This window comes from Scyliorhinus canicula, chromosome 5 (genome assembly GCF_902713615.1).
Source record: "Scyliorhinus canicula chromosome 5, sScyCan1.1, whole genome shotgun sequence".
Taxonomy (NCBI): Eukaryota; Metazoa; Chordata; class Chondrichthyes; order Carcharhiniformes; family Scyliorhinidae; genus Scyliorhinus; species Scyliorhinus canicula.
This window is the reverse complement of record NC_052150.1, coordinates 129,755,696-129,771,225: the sequence shown is the minus strand read 5'-3', so window position 1 is coordinate 129,771,225 and position 15,530 is coordinate 129,755,696.

Here is a 15,530-nt window from a genome sequence, read left to right as displayed (position 1 = left end):
TCCTTTCCCGATCTGCTGCCCTCTGGATTACAGGATAAGGTAGGGTCGAAAGAAGGAGTGGGTGAGGGTAAGGTGTCCGAAATGTACATGGAGTTAATGGATTGGGAGGGAGCTCCGATAGGAGAAGTCAAACGGAAGTGGGAGGAGGAGTTGGGGGGGAAATGGAGGCTGGGTCATAAGAGGAGGCTTTGAGGAGGGTGCACACATCTTTGTCATGTGCTAGGCTTAGCCTTATTCAATTCAAGTACTGCATAGGGTGCATATAATGATGGCCAGGTTGAGCAGGTTCTTTGAGGGGTAGAGGATAGGTGTGGCCGATGCACGGGGAGGCCGACAAACCATATTCACATATTTTAGGCATGTCAGAAGCTGAAGATATTTCGGCAGGGGATCGTGTATGTTATGTCTGAGGTACTGAAGCTGAAGATATTTCGGCAGGGGATCGTGTATGTTATGTCTGAGGTACTGAAGGTGAAGGTGGTCCTGAATCAAGAAGTGGCGATATTTGGGGTGTTGAAAGACTCGGGAGTCCACGGGGCGATAGAGGCCGACGTCTTGACCTTTGCCTCCCTGGAAGCCCGGAGACGGAACTTCTTCGAGTGGAGGGATTTGGGACTGCCGAAGCCGGGGGTGTGAGTGACCTGATGGAGTTCCTAAAGCGGGAAAAAGCTAAGTTTGCCTTGAGAAGGTCAGTAGATGGGTTTGCCCAGAGGTGGAAACCGTTTAGCGATTTCTTCAAGGAGAATGAAGGTGTCAGCGGGAGCAGGGGGGATAATGGGGAAGGCAGGATGAGTGGAGGGGATGGCAGGGAAGCTGGGAAGGTTGGGCAGTTATTTATTTGTTATGAGGTTTTCTGTTTGTTCTTACTCTGGTTTTGGTTGTGTTTCATGTACATACAGAATTTTTTTTTTTTAAAAGCCCATCTGGTTTTCTTTAGGGATGAAATCTGCCATCCTTACCTGGTCTGCCCTACATATCACTCCAGACTCACAGCAATGTGGTTGATTCTTAACTGCCCGTTAGGAATGGGCAATAAATGCTGGCCCAGGCTGTGACGCCCTCGTCCCATGAACAAATAAAAAAAAGTCAAATGGACATTCAACTACAAGGTCCATTTTGGTGACACCCCGGTTCTCAAGTATCCAAAGATCTTGGCCGGGATTCTCCGACTCCGCGCCGGGTCGGAGAATAGCCGGGGGGCGCGAGTGTCGCGCCACACCGCCCCGACGCCGGCTCGCCGATTCTCTGGTGCCGATTTTCGGGCGCATACGGGATCGCCGCCGTGCCAGTCGGGGCCGTTAAAAGCGCCCCCCCCGGCGATTCTCCGGGCCTCCACGGGCCGAGTGCCTGCCGAGTCCCGCCGGCTTGGGTTACATAAGGTCCCACCCGGCGGGGCCTCGGAGTTCTGTCTGCAGGGGCCGCCCTGGTGTGGGGGGCGGGGGGTTCCGACAACTCGGGGAGCCTCCACGGTGGCCTGGCCCGTGATCGGAGCCTACCAATTGGCGGGCGGGCTAGTTCGTGGGGGCCTATGTTCCTCCGCACAGGGCCCCTGTAGGGCTCCTTCATATTGCCCGGGGCCCAGCACGGAAACGGGAACCCATGCGCATGTGCAAACTCGCGGCAGCCGTAGCCCGCATGCGCAGACCCTCGTCGGCCATGGCGTGCCGGCTTTCGGGCGCTGGAGCTGCGGACACCACTCAGGCGTCATACTAGCCCCTTCGGAAGGGGTGGATAGCTGCCAGTTGAGGCCCGTTGAGTGGCTCGTGCCACTTTTCACGCCAGCGTCTGAACTTGGCTGCAGGATTGGAGAATCCCGGCCCTAGTCTGTCCAATTTTCCTCTTTTAGAATGTAAAACAAACTCTTACAAGCATCCTGCTTTTACAGCCGTGTCTTCCCTGCTTTGCATATGCAACAAAATCTGGAGTCTGTTCGGCAGCAGTAAGACCAACTGCATTTTGCTTTGTGTCCAGGTGTTACAAAATTGCATCTTGTTTTCAATAGGACTTGAATTGGGCCCCACGGTAACCAGAACACATGGACATATTACCAAGCAGATCTAATAAGTGGTTACATGTCCCACTCCAGTATTCCATTTTACTTTGAATTAAAGGGGACAGGTTAATTTACAACTATCTTACAAAGCCTCACAGTCATAATAACGGTGATTAAATAATTTGATTGGGTAGGGAGAGAGAAATTGTTTCCTCTGGTGGGTTGTCCAGAGCAAGGGAACATAACCTTTAAATTAGAGCGAGTCTGTTCAGGGGTGGTGTCTGCTAACACCTCTTCACACAAAACATAGTGCAAATCTGGAACCTCATCCACCAAGCACTGTTGAAGCTAGGCCAATTGAAAACTTCACAACTGGGATTGGTAAATGTTGTCAGGCAAGAGTATTAATGGTTATGGATTGAGGGCAGGTAGATGGAATTAAGATAGAAATCAGCGATGATCTCATTGAATGACAGAATAGGTTTAAGAGACTGAATTACCTAATACCTGTTCCTAGGTCCTGAATAAACTAGTAACATATAGATATTAAAAATATTTGATTTTCCTCTGGGGCATGCTTGGTTGTAATAGGAGCAGTTTTGTTTATTTCAAACCACCAGCTGATGTTCCATCATGTGAATGACTGACTTCATTTGTCTTTCTTGTTGCTGTTTATATGAAATGGCCATAAATGCAGCTGGAGTGATGGTGAGTTTCACTTACTTTAAAATAAATTTAATTTGTTCCCATATTTAAGATTTTACCACAATGCACCATTATGACCTTTGATGCACTAGCCAGTGCGTGCGTTAACTGCATATTAACATTAGCACTGCTGCCTCATAGTGCCGAGGATCCGGGTTCAATCCCGGCCCTGGGTCACTGTCCGTGTGGAGTTTGCACATTCTCCCCGTGTCTGCGTGGGTCTCACCCCCACAACCCAAAATTGCTATGCTAAATTGCTCCTTAATTGGAAAAAAAGAATGAATTGGGTACTTTAAATTTATTTTTTAAAACCGCATATTAACTGCAGTCCCTTGCTCTGCTCTGCCACTTTGAATGCTGTTCGAGGTTTATTTACAGACTCAAGGGAGAGAACCCTCTATTACCAGGCAGAAATTGGAGAACAGTACCATCCATTTTAGAACCCTTAGCATCCACAGATAGTTGTGAGGACTAATATTAAAAATCAATGTGAGTATAGTATCTGTCCATCTGAGGAGATGATAGACCTCACCCAAGGTGTATGTCACTTCTGGATTGAACATCATCAGTTGTGACTCTAGAGGATGATTCATGAGTGGCAATCACTTCCACAGCTGGCACTAATGAATAGCAATGGCCGGAGGTAGACTGATGTTTTTCCCTTCCGGCGGCCTCTTTTTTTCCGTCATCTGGTCATTTCTTTCGACCTCTGCTTTTTCCATGCTTGTCCTGACTGCTTGTCTTCAGGCACTCCAGTCACGCATCGACTCCAATCCCAGTCAACTTGAAGTCTCGCTTTAAGTCATCCTTGTATCGCAGACATGGCCTCTCCTACCTGCAGTGTCAAGCTTTGCCCTTCCACCCACCCTCCCATGGCCCTTCATGGCCCCATGTCAAGCTATGGCACTTCCATGCCCATTCACCCACTACACACTTTAGAGAAGCAATGAACCCTATAGTCACAGTAGGATGTGTAAAAAAAAAGGTCTGAATAATATTTTTGTTTGAAGTTATTAAATTCACAAATTTCTGCTAAGGTGCGCATTATTGCTTTTGTAGTGTTTGAGTGACAGACAAACACTGACAGATTGACTGATAGTCAGTCAAGTAGAAAAACCTTTCCCACCTCAAAAACAATTGGAAGCCCAAGGGTGACCAAGCCAGCATGCCAACAGTCACCATTGTACAAATCCATTCAAACGGAAGTTTAAAATGAGCAGTTTAATCACTACCCTCAGTTACTCACTGAAAGCTACTCATTGTTTCGATGAGTGGAACCACTGAAAAACCAAGAAGTCTGACCCATTCAGTCAAAAACTGGAATATTTTTTTGTTAAATTTAGAGTACCCAATTAAGGTGCAATTTATTGTGGCCAATCCACCTAACCTGCACATCTTTGGTTTGTGGGGGTGAAACCCACACAGACATGTGGAGAATGTGCAAACTCCACATGGACAGTGACTCAGGGCCAGGATTTGAACCCGGGTCCTCAGCGCTGTAGGCAGCAATGCTAACCACTGTGCCACGTGCCACACTCGTAAAACTGGAATCCTTAAAACTCAGACTCGGTTTGGAAATGTGCAGCAAGAAAACAGGTCACTACAATTCTCCAATCATGTGTTTGATAAACCATACAATCACCAGGAAGGCTTCCATTGATTTTGCAGTCAGTTCTACTTAACGCAACAAAAAGATGAATGTAGAATAGCTGTGAAGAGTTCCTCAGGCATCTGATGCTGATGGCATCTGAAATATTTATCAGTTTTAAACTGTATAACATAATAAGAGGTTACCTGATGGAACAGATCTGTTAGTACTTATCGCCTTTTGTTCAAGGCACATTCTAGCAAATTAGCATCATTCTTATCAATTTTTTGGAGGCACCAATGGGAAGCCTGATGTAAATACGAATGATCTATATTCCTTCAGGACATATATAAATTTGTTGTATTAGTGGTTATTAACATTAGTGCATTATAATTGATCAAATGATTCTTGATTCAAAACTCTCAATCTAGGGAAGGTTTTCATGAATCTAACTGCCACACACAGAAGTAAATGGGCTTGATTTACAAGCAGTGGGAAAGATGGAAGGCGCACATGCTGCTAGGATGTGGCAAGACATCTATTTAACTTGTTTACAGGGTAATCAATCCAAATTTAAATGCTATTGAATTATTTTTCTAAAATAAATTTAGAGTACCCAATTCTTTTTTCCAATTAAGGGGCAATTTAGTGTAGCCAACCCACCTACCCTGCACATTTCTTTGGGTTGTGGGGGTGAGACCCACGCAGACAGACCCATGCAGACCCAAACTCCATATGGAGCCGGGATCGAACCAGGTCCTCAGCACCATGAGGCAGCAGTGGTAAACACTGCGCCACCATGCTGCCCCTTTAAATGCCATTGAATGTCATTTTATAGGGCGTTTTGTGTTTAACGAATGGACAATGGGGACCACAGACTTTTCGATTTGTGGCTGGTTAAAGGTGGTGGAGCAGAGAGGTGCGCCTATCGTGAATACTGTCCCAGAGTCCAGCTTGTGCCCTCTCCAAGACAGATTTTTAAAAAGAAAAGGAAAGATGCAAAACCAAAATGCAAGCTTTTCACCAAGGACATAGAAAAACAGGCAGACTGCAAAATGCAAAAGTGTAAATCTGCAGATATTGAAAAAGTGTAAATTGAACAGTAGAAAAATAAACTCTCATTTGCAAGAGGGTTTGGACTCTAATAGCTTATGAAAACTGGACTGCGGACTTCCTGTGACAGGGATGTGCTGAGTAGTCACAGATCAGGTGGCTGTCCACCAGAACACAGCAAAATAGACATTTTTGGCTGAATTTAGCCCGAAAATCCGACTCATTTGGCTCCTCAATTGAAAAGGCAAAGAACAGTGGTAGGGGAGGGAAAGGCATCGTAAATTTACAAGGAACTGATGGATTGGGAGGGAGTCCCAATAGGGATAGTGAAGTGCAAATGGGAGGAAGAGGTGGGTAGGGAGTTGGAGGCTAGGTTGTAGGAAGATGCCCTAAAAGAGTTAATGCATCGTCAAACCACCAGCTTAGCCTTATCCAGTTTAAGGTGGTCCACAGGGCACATATGACTGTGGCCCGGATAAGCAGGTATTCTAAAGGGGTGGAGGATAGGTGTGGGTGGTGTACGGGTAGTCCTGAGAATCATGTCCACATGTTTCGGGCCTGACCGAAGCTTGGGGGATTCTGGAAGGGGTGTGCCGACGTTATGTCGGAGGTTCTGAAGGTGAAGGTGGTCCAGAGTCAAGAGGTAGAGATCTTCAGAGTGTCAGAAGACCTGGGAGTCCAGGGGACGAGAGAGGCGGGTTGAAATGGGGAGGCAAGGCCCTCGGGAGTTGGAAAGTGGGGAGCGGGATGGTGGGGTACTTTACATAGAACATAGAACAGTACAGCACAGAACAGGCCCTTCGGCCCTCGATGTTGTGCCGAGCATTGTCCGAAACCAAGATAAAGCTATCCCGCTCCCTGTCATTCTGGTGTGCTCCATGTGCCTATTCAATAACCGCTTGAAAGTTCCTAAAGTGTCCGACTCCACTATCACAGCAGGCAGTCCATTCCACACCCTAACCACTCTCTGAGTAAAGAACCTACCTCGGACATCCTGCCTATATCTCCCATCCTGAACCTTATAGTTATGTCCCCTTGTAACATCCATCCGAGGAAATAGTCTCTGAACGTCCACTCTATCTATCCTCCTCATCATCTTATAAACCTCTATTAAGTCGCCTCTCATCCTCCTCCACTCCAAAGAAAAAAGCCCTAGCTCCCTCAACCTTTCCTCAAAAGACCTATCCTGCAAACCAGGCAGCATCCTGGTAAATCTCCTTTGCACCCTTTCCAATGCTTCCACATCCTTCCTATAGTGAGGTGACCAGAACTGCACACAATACTCCAAATGTGGTCTCACCAGGGTCATGTACAGTTGCAGCATAACCCCGCGGCTCTTAAACTCAAGCTCCCTGTTAATAAATAATAACACACTATAGGCCTTCTTCACGGCTCTATCCACTTGAGTGGCAACCTTCAGAGATCTGTGGACATGAACCCCAAGATCTCTCTGTTCCTCCACATTCCTCAGAACCCTGCCATTGACCCTGTAATCCGCATTCATATTTTTTCTACCAAAATGAATCACCTCGCACTTATCAGGGTTAAACTCCATCTGCCATTTTTCGGCCCAGCTCTGCATCCTATCAATGTTTCTTAGCAGCCTACAACAGCCCTCCACCTCATCCACTACTCCATCAGTCTTGGTGTCATCAGCAAATTTACTGACCCACCCTTCAGCCCCCTCCTCCAAGTTATTGATAAAAATCACAAATAGCAGAGGACCCAGCACTGATCCCTGTGGTACACCGCTGGTAACTGGTCTCCAGTCTGAATGATTTCCATCCACCACCCACACCTCCTTACTTTCTTCATAAGCCGACCATGGGGAACCTTATCAAATGCCTTACTAAAATCCATGTATACGACATCAACTGCTCTATCTTCATCTACACACTTAGTTACCTCCTCAAAGAATTCAATCAAATTTGTGAGGCAAGACTTACCCTTCACAAATCCGTGTTGACTATCCCGGATTAAGCTGCATCTTTCCAAACGGTCATAAATCCTATCCTTCAGGACCTTTTCCATTAACTTACCGACCACCGAAGTAAGACTAACCGGCCTATAATTACCAGGGTCATTCCTATTCCCTTTCTTGAACAAGGAACAACATTCGCCATTCTCCAGTCCTCTGGAACTATCCCCATGGACAATGAGGACCCAAAGATCAAAGCCAAAGGCTCCACAATCTCATCCCTTGCCTCCCAAAAAATCCTTGGATATATCCCATCTGGCCTAGGGGACTTGTCAACCTTAAGATTTTTCAAAATTGCTAATACATCCTTCCTCAGAACATCTACCTCCTCCAGCCTACCCGTCTATATCACACTCTCATCCTCAAAAACATGGCCCCTCTCCTTGGTGAACACTGAAGAAAAATATTAATTCAACGCCTCTCCTATTTATTCTGACTCCATACACAAGTTCCCACTACTGTCCTTGACCGGCCGTAACCTCACCCTGGTCATTCTTTTATTTCTCACATAAGAGTAAAATGCCTTGGGGTTTTCCTTGATCCGACCCGCCAAGGACTTCTCATGCCCCCTCCTAGCTCTCCTAAGCTCTTTTTTAAGCTCATTCCTTGCTACCTTGTAACCCTCAAGCGACCCAACTGAACCTTGTTTTCTCATCCTTACATACACTTCCTTTTTCCTCTTGACAAGATATTCAACTTCTTTTGTGAACCATGATTCCCTCACATGGCCATTTCCTCCCTGCGTGACAGGGACATACCTATCAAGGACATGCAGTATTTGTTCTTTGAACAAGCTCCACTTTTCATTTGTGCCTTTCCCTGACAGTTTCTGTTCCCATCTTATGCTCCCTAATTCATGCCTAATCGCATCATAATTACCCCTCCCCCAATTATAAACCTTGCCCTGCCGTATGGCCCAATCCCTCTCCATTGCAACAGTGAAAGACACTGAATTGTGGTCACTATCTCCAAAGTGCTCTCCTACAAACAAATCTAACACTTGGCCCGGTTCATTACCCAGTACCAAATCCAATGTGGCCCCGCTTCTTGTCGGCCTATCCACATATTGTGTCAGGAAACCCTCCTGCACACACTGTACAAAAACTGCCCCATCCGAACTGTTCGACCTATAGAGGTTCCAATCAATATTTGAAAAGTTAAAGTCACCCATGACAACTACCCTGAGACCTCCACACCTATCCATAATCTGTTTTGCAATTTTTTCCTCCACATCTCTATTACTATTTGGGGGCCTATAGAAAACTCCAAACAACATGACCGCTCCTTTCCTATTTCTAACTTTGGCCCATATTACCTCAGTAGACAGATCCCCTTCGAACTGCCTTTCTGCAGCTGTTAAACTATCCATGATTAACAATGCTACTCCTCCACCTCTTTTACCACCTTCCCTACTCTTACTGAAACATCTATCCCCGGAACCTCCAACAACCATTCCTGTCCCTGTTCTAACCATGTCTCCGTAATGGCCACAACATCGTAGTCCCAAGTACCAATCCACACTCCAAGTTCACCTACCGTATTCCGGATGCTCCTTGCATTGAGGTAGACACACTTCAACCCACCTTTCTGTCTGCCGGTACACTCCTGCAACCTTGATACCCTCCTCAGTACCTCACTACTCTCAACACTGGCTTCTGGACTACAGCTCGTTTTCCCATCCCCCTGACAAATTAATTTAAACCCTCCCCGAAGAGCCGTAGCAAATTTCCCTCCCAGGATATTGGTGCCCCTCTGGTTCAGGTGCAAACCGTCTTGTCTGTACAGGTCCCACCTTCCCCAGAATGTGCTCCAATTATCCACGTAACTGAAACCCTCCCTCCTACACCATCCCTGCAGTCACGTGTTTATCTGCACTCTCTCCCTGTTCCTCACCTCACTAGCACATGGCACCGGCAACAAACCAGAGATGACAACATGATTTGTCCTGGCACCAGGGAGGCAACATACCGTCCGTGAGTCTCTTTCGCTGCCACAGAACTGTCTATCTGTCCCTGTAACTATCGAGTCCCCAATAACTATTGCTCTCCTGCTCTCCCTCCTTCCCTTCTGAGCCACAGGGACCAGACTCCGTGCTGGAGATCCGTTCACTGTGCCTTACCCCTGGTAGGTCATCCCCCTCAACAGTATCCAAAGTGGTATTCTTGTTACTGAGGGGAACGACCACAGAGGATCCCTGCACTGACTGCTTCCTCCTAGCCCCTCTCACCGTCACCCATCTATCTTCATTCTTTGGAGTTTGTTGAGTTTGCAGCCCTGTTGGTTTGTTTTGATTTGAAATAATTGTTGTTTTGTGAATATATAAATGCCTCAATAAAATATTTTTCAAAAAGAAAGGCAAAAAAGAAGAGCAGAATGCCAGCAAACTGTAGCTCGAGAGGCCACAGGGAAGCCAGAAATGGTGGAAAAGGGCAAGTGCAGCAAGCGAGTGAGTTGGCGCCGGGCCGGGTTCAACCACGTGAAGTCGGCCCTGTACAAGAAAAGTATAACATTTGGGATGTTATTCCCAGCCAGGCTCTGGGTGACACACCAGAATAAAGAACATTATTTTACCACACTGTCAGAGGCGGACGGTTTGGGGTCGCAAACGGCCTGGACAAAAGGCAAAAAAAACAGCAGTGGAGAAGACGTAGGGATGCGGGGTGGCACTCCCTGGCTATGAGCAGGAGCACTAGCTCATAGGAAGGAAGGGGCGAGGGCGGCGGACCACTGGAGAGGGTGAGGAGGAGACAAAGACGACAGCAAAGGAATGGGCACAGGAGGTGGTTAGAGCAATCCCGAGAGGGGGATCACCACACTGGCCAGGAAAGCTCGTGCTAGGAAGTATGAGAGAGAGGGGAGCCACGCCACATTTCCCAGCGGGGAGAGAGTGCCTACGAGGAGGGAGAACTCAGGGATTGAGATGGAAGGTAGGGGAGTATAGAGGAGGAAATAGGGACCACGGGGGGAATATAATGATAAATAAGGGAAGGGATCTAGACTTATGACTGAACAAAGGGAAACCCTGAAGTACACGGGTGCACCCACGTGGCATACACACAGTTGGTGGCCATATTGGGTGACTCCTGGACAAAGGGAAACCCCAGAGCACAGCCTCATTGTGAGAAGGATGACCACAGCCATTTTGCGTGGCCCCCTAACAAAGGAAAACCCCGGAATGCAGGGGTGCATCCACCAGGTAAGTATGGTTGATTCCACAGGAAGGGGGGCAGAAACTCCCCACCAGAATTGTCACCTGGAACGTTAGGGGACTTAACAGCCCAGTGAAAAGATCCAGGTTATTTGTCCAGCTGAAAAGTGTTGGAACCATCAATTCACCAGACACGTGTTTCCGATATGAATATAGGCTTTAATCGACTTACTATAGAGCCAGCCTGTTACCCGTTGATGAACTCTGTGAACTGCAGGCTGACTCTGGACAAGGGTATTTATACAGCAGCACTAGGGGGAGTAGTCATGGGCAGAGCCAAGGGTGGAGCCCTGTACAATCTCCTGAGCACTCCCAGAGCTACTCCCCCTAGTGGTCGGATAATGCTACTGCGCTTACAAAGACATAGTGTGAATTATCATGTTACATTCACCACATTCACTCCCTGCAAAAAAAATCAAATCCGGCGGGGGTGGTGGTCTACAACGTCAGTCTGTCCGGTGGTCGAATTGTCCGTTGTGATCTGCGGAGCACCGGGGTTGCAGCCTCTTGCGGTGGCTGGATGGGTGTTGTGTGCTGGGGTACGATGGTGGACTCCAGGGAGGGTTGTATCCGAGCTTCATACTCTCCTGGTTCGACCGGGGACTGGGGGCGCTGGGGGCTGGCCGGCGCAGGTGCGCAGAACTGATGGAGCTCGCTCGCGGATTCGGGAGCGCGAGGGGGCGGCAGCATGGGGTGTAGGGTGAGAGGTCCTTCTGTGGGGGTAGAGGGGGCGCTGGATCCGGCGGGTGCCAGATCCCGGAGGGATACTGTATCCTGACGGCCGTCAGGGAACTCGGCGAATGCGTACTGGGGGTTGGAGTGGAGCAGGTGCACCTTTTCAACAAGGGGGTCGGTTTTGTGCGCCCTGACGTGTTTCCTCAGGAGTACGGGGCCCGGTGTCCTCAGCCATGCCGGAAGTGAGACCCCGTGGTAGTGCCCCTGGAAAAAATGAAGAGCCTCTCGTGAGGGGTCTGATTGGTCGCTGTGCACAAAAGGGACCTAATAGCATGGAGCGCGTCTGGGAGGACTTCCTGCCACTGGGAGACTTGGAGCTTTCTAGACTGGAGGGTCAGTAGGACAGTCTTCCAGACCGTTGCATTCTCCCTCTCCACCTGCCCATTCTCCCTGGGGTTGTAGCTGGTAGTCCTGCTCGAGGCAATGCCCTTGTCGAGCAGGTACTGACGCAGCTCGTCGCTCATGAAGGACGAACCCCGGTCACTGTGTACGTAGCTGGGGAAGCCAAACAGGATGAAGATGCTATGCAGGGCCCTAATGACTGCGTGGGAGGTCATGTCGGGGCACGGGATAGCGAATGGGAAACGGGAGAACTCGTCTACGACGTGTAAAAAGTAAACGTTCTTGTTAGTTGAGGGGAGTGGCCCTTTGAAATCAATCGCGAGGCGTTCAAAGGGCCTAGAAGCCTTGACCAGGTGGGCCCTGTCTGGTCTATAGAAGTGCGGTTTGCACTCCGCACAGATCGGGCAGTCCCTGGTGACCGCTTTTACCTCCTCGTTGGAGAAAGACAGGTTTTGGGCCCTGATGTAGTGGGCGAGCCGGGTGACCCCCGGGTGGCAGAGGTCATTTGTGGATGACTTTCAATCGGTCAATCTGCGCGCTGGCGCATGTCCCGCGGGATAGGGCATCCGGAGGCTCGTTGAGCTTCCCGGGTCGATACTTAATGTCGTAATTGTAGGCGGAGAGTTTGATCCTCCACCTCAGAATTTTGTTGTTTTTAATTTTGCTCCTTTGCGAGTTGTCGAACATGAAGGCAACCGATCTTTGGTCGGTGAGGAGGGTGAACCTCCTACCTGCGAGGTAGTGCCTCCAGGAACGGATAGCCTCCACAATGGCTTGTGCTTCTTTCTCGACTGAGGAGTGTCGGAGTTGTGAAGCGGAGAGGGTACGGGAGAAAAATGCGACTGGTCTCCCTGCCTGATTTAAAGTGGCTGCAAGAGCTACCTCTGAGGCGTCGCTCTCTACCTGAAATGGAGCGGATTCATCCACCGCCCGCATGGCCGCTTTGGCGATGTCCTCCTTGATGCCGTCGAAGGCCTGCCGAGCCTCAGCTGACAGGGGAAATCGTGTGGCCCTAAAGAGTGGGCTTTGTCCGCATATTGAGGGACCCACTGGGCGTAGTAGGAGAAGAAGCCCAAGCACCGTTTGAGGGCCTTGGAGCAATGGGGGAGGGGGTGTTCTAAGAGGGGGCGCATGCGGTCCGGGTCTGGGCCCAGGACTCCGTTTTCCACGACATAGCCAAGGATGGCTAGTCTGGTTGTGCGGAAAACGCATTTCTCCTTGTTATACGTGAGATTCAGTTTCTGTGCCGTCTGGAGAAAACGGTGGAGGTTGGCGTCGTGGTCCTGCTGGTCATAGCCGCAGATGGTGACATTGTCCAAGTACGGAAACGTGGCCCGCAGCCCGTACTGGTTCACCATTCGGTCCATTGCTCGTTGGAACACCGAGACCCCATTAGTGACGCCGAAAGGGACCCGGAGGAAATGGAAGAGGCGGCCATCGGCCTCGAATGCCGTGTAGTGGCGGTCCTCCGGGCGGATTGGGAGCTGGTGGCATGCAGACTTCAGATCCACCGTGGAAAAGAGCCGGTTCTGGGCGATCTGGTTTACCATGTCTGCAATCCTGGGGAGGGGATACGCGTCGAAGAGCGTAAATCTATTTATGGTCTGACTGTAGTCAACAACCATACGGAATTTTTCCCCGGTCTTAACGACCACCGCCTGAGCTCTCCAGGGACTATTGCTGGCCTCTATAACCCCCTCACTGAGAAGCCTTCGGACCTCTGCTCTGATAAATACCCTATCCTGCAGGCTATACCGCCTGCTACGAGTGGCTACGGGTTTATAGTCCTTTGTGAGATTGGCGAAGAGAGGAGGGGGGGATTCGCAGCGTAGCGAGGCTGCAGATAGTGAGTGAGGGCAGGGGCCCGCCAAAGCTGAGGGTGAGGCTCTTGAGGTTACATTGGAAGTCTAGGCCTAATAAGAGTGGCGCGCAGAGTTCGGGCAAAACGTAGAGTTTGAATTTTGAGTAGCTAGCGCCTCGGATTGTGAGTGTCGCGGCGGTGCGCCCCTGGATCTGGACCGAATGGGAGCCTGAAGCGAGCGAGATAGTTTGCTGCACGGGGAAAACAGGGAGCGAACAGCGTCTTACCAGGTCTGGATGTATGAAGCTCTCCATGCTCCCGGAGTCGAAGAGGCATGGCGTTTTGTACCCGTTGATATGGACCTCTGCCATCGAGTTTCGTAGATTCATTGGTCGTGGGTCCAGGGTGATTGCACTGAGTTGCGGGTAGTCGGCGGCTCAATCAGCTGTGCTGGAGTGGCCCCGTGATGACTGCCCTCTGAGTTCATAGTCGTATTCTTCCGATGAGTTGTCCGAGCGCGGAGATGCAGGTCGGGCCCGTGGATCGCACGTGGCGGGCGGCGAGGAAGATGGCGTCTACGATGGCGGCCCCCATGAGTCGCACGTGGCCGGCCGCGTGGTGGAGGTTTGCCAAGATGGCGGCCCCCATGGATCACACGTGGCTGGAGGGGGCGGAGTCGGGGCATAGGCCGCAGCGTTTCAGGCCCCGCAGGGCCTGCTGGTGAGGGTAGCGATTACTTTGTGCCGCTGGGGAACTGGAAGCAGGGGCCCTTTTAGCGAGGCATACTCTTGCTTAATGGCCTTTCCACCCGCAGCTGCTGCAGGTCGCGTTGCGGGCCGGGCAGTGCTGCCGCGGGTGCTGGTTCTGGCCGCACAAATGGCAGGCTGGAGCAGCATAGTGGCTGGCTGGGGCAGCATGGTGGCTGGGCGGCCGCGTAGCACAGACCTGGGGGAGTCGCTGGTCGGGGGCCCATGATTGGGTTGCGGGGTCCGCGGGGAATGAGTTAAGGCTGCGGAAGGAGACCTCCATCGTGGTAGCAGCTTCCACAGTCGTTCCTAAGTCTTGGGCCCCCTTTTCCAGCAATCGTTGGCGCACATAATTAGACCTGAGGCCCGCTACAATAACATCGCGTACAGCAAGTTCTCTGTGTTCAGCCGCGGTAACCGCTTGATAATTACAGTCATTAGAGAAATTATTGAGTTCCCTTAGAAATTCGGCGAGTGATTCTGTAGGTCGCTGGCGGCGAGTCGTGAACACATGGCGTGTGTAAACTTTGTTAATGGGCCTCACATATATCTTATCGAGTACCGCTAGCGCTGCAGTATATGAACCGGCCGAGTTTAGTTGTGTAGAGATTCTGTGGCTCACCCTTGTGTGCAGTAGACTCAACTTCTGTTCCTCTGTCGTTTCGGCTGTGCTCGCTTCTGTCAGGTGGGCCTTGAAGCACCGCAGCCAGTGGGAGAAGATTTCTTTAGCCTCTGCATCCTGCGGGTCGAGTTCCAGGCGTCCAGGCTTGAGGGCTGATTTCATGATCGATCTTGCTGTTCTTAAGTCGATTAAATTGATGGAACCATCAATTCACCAGACATGTGTTTCCGATATGAATATAGGCTTTAATCGACTTACTACAGAGCCAGCCTGTTACCCGTTGATGAACTCTCAGTGAACTCAGGCTGACTCTGGACAAGGGTATTTATACAGCAGCACTAGGGGGAGTAGTCGTGGGCGGAGCCAAGGGTGGAGCCCTGTACAATCTCCTGAGCACTCCCAGAGCTACTCCCCCTAGTGGTCGGATAACGCTACTGCGCTTACAAAGACATAGTGTGAATTATCATATTACATTCACCACAAAAAGTATGAAAGCCGACATAGTCCTCCTCCAAGAGACGCACCTGAGAGAGCAGGATCAACTAAGGGTAAGGAAGGGTTGGATGGGATAGATGTACCATTCCTGCTACAGGACGAGGGCAAGGGGGGGGGGTAGGCTTTCTGAAAAGCAAGAGGACGGTGTTCATGGTGACAAGGACGGTTACGGACCCAGGGGGACGGTACATCATGGTCAGCGGTGTCCTGGATGGGGCACCGGTAGTCCTGGTGAACGCGTGTCGTGGGGGGAGACTTTATCTC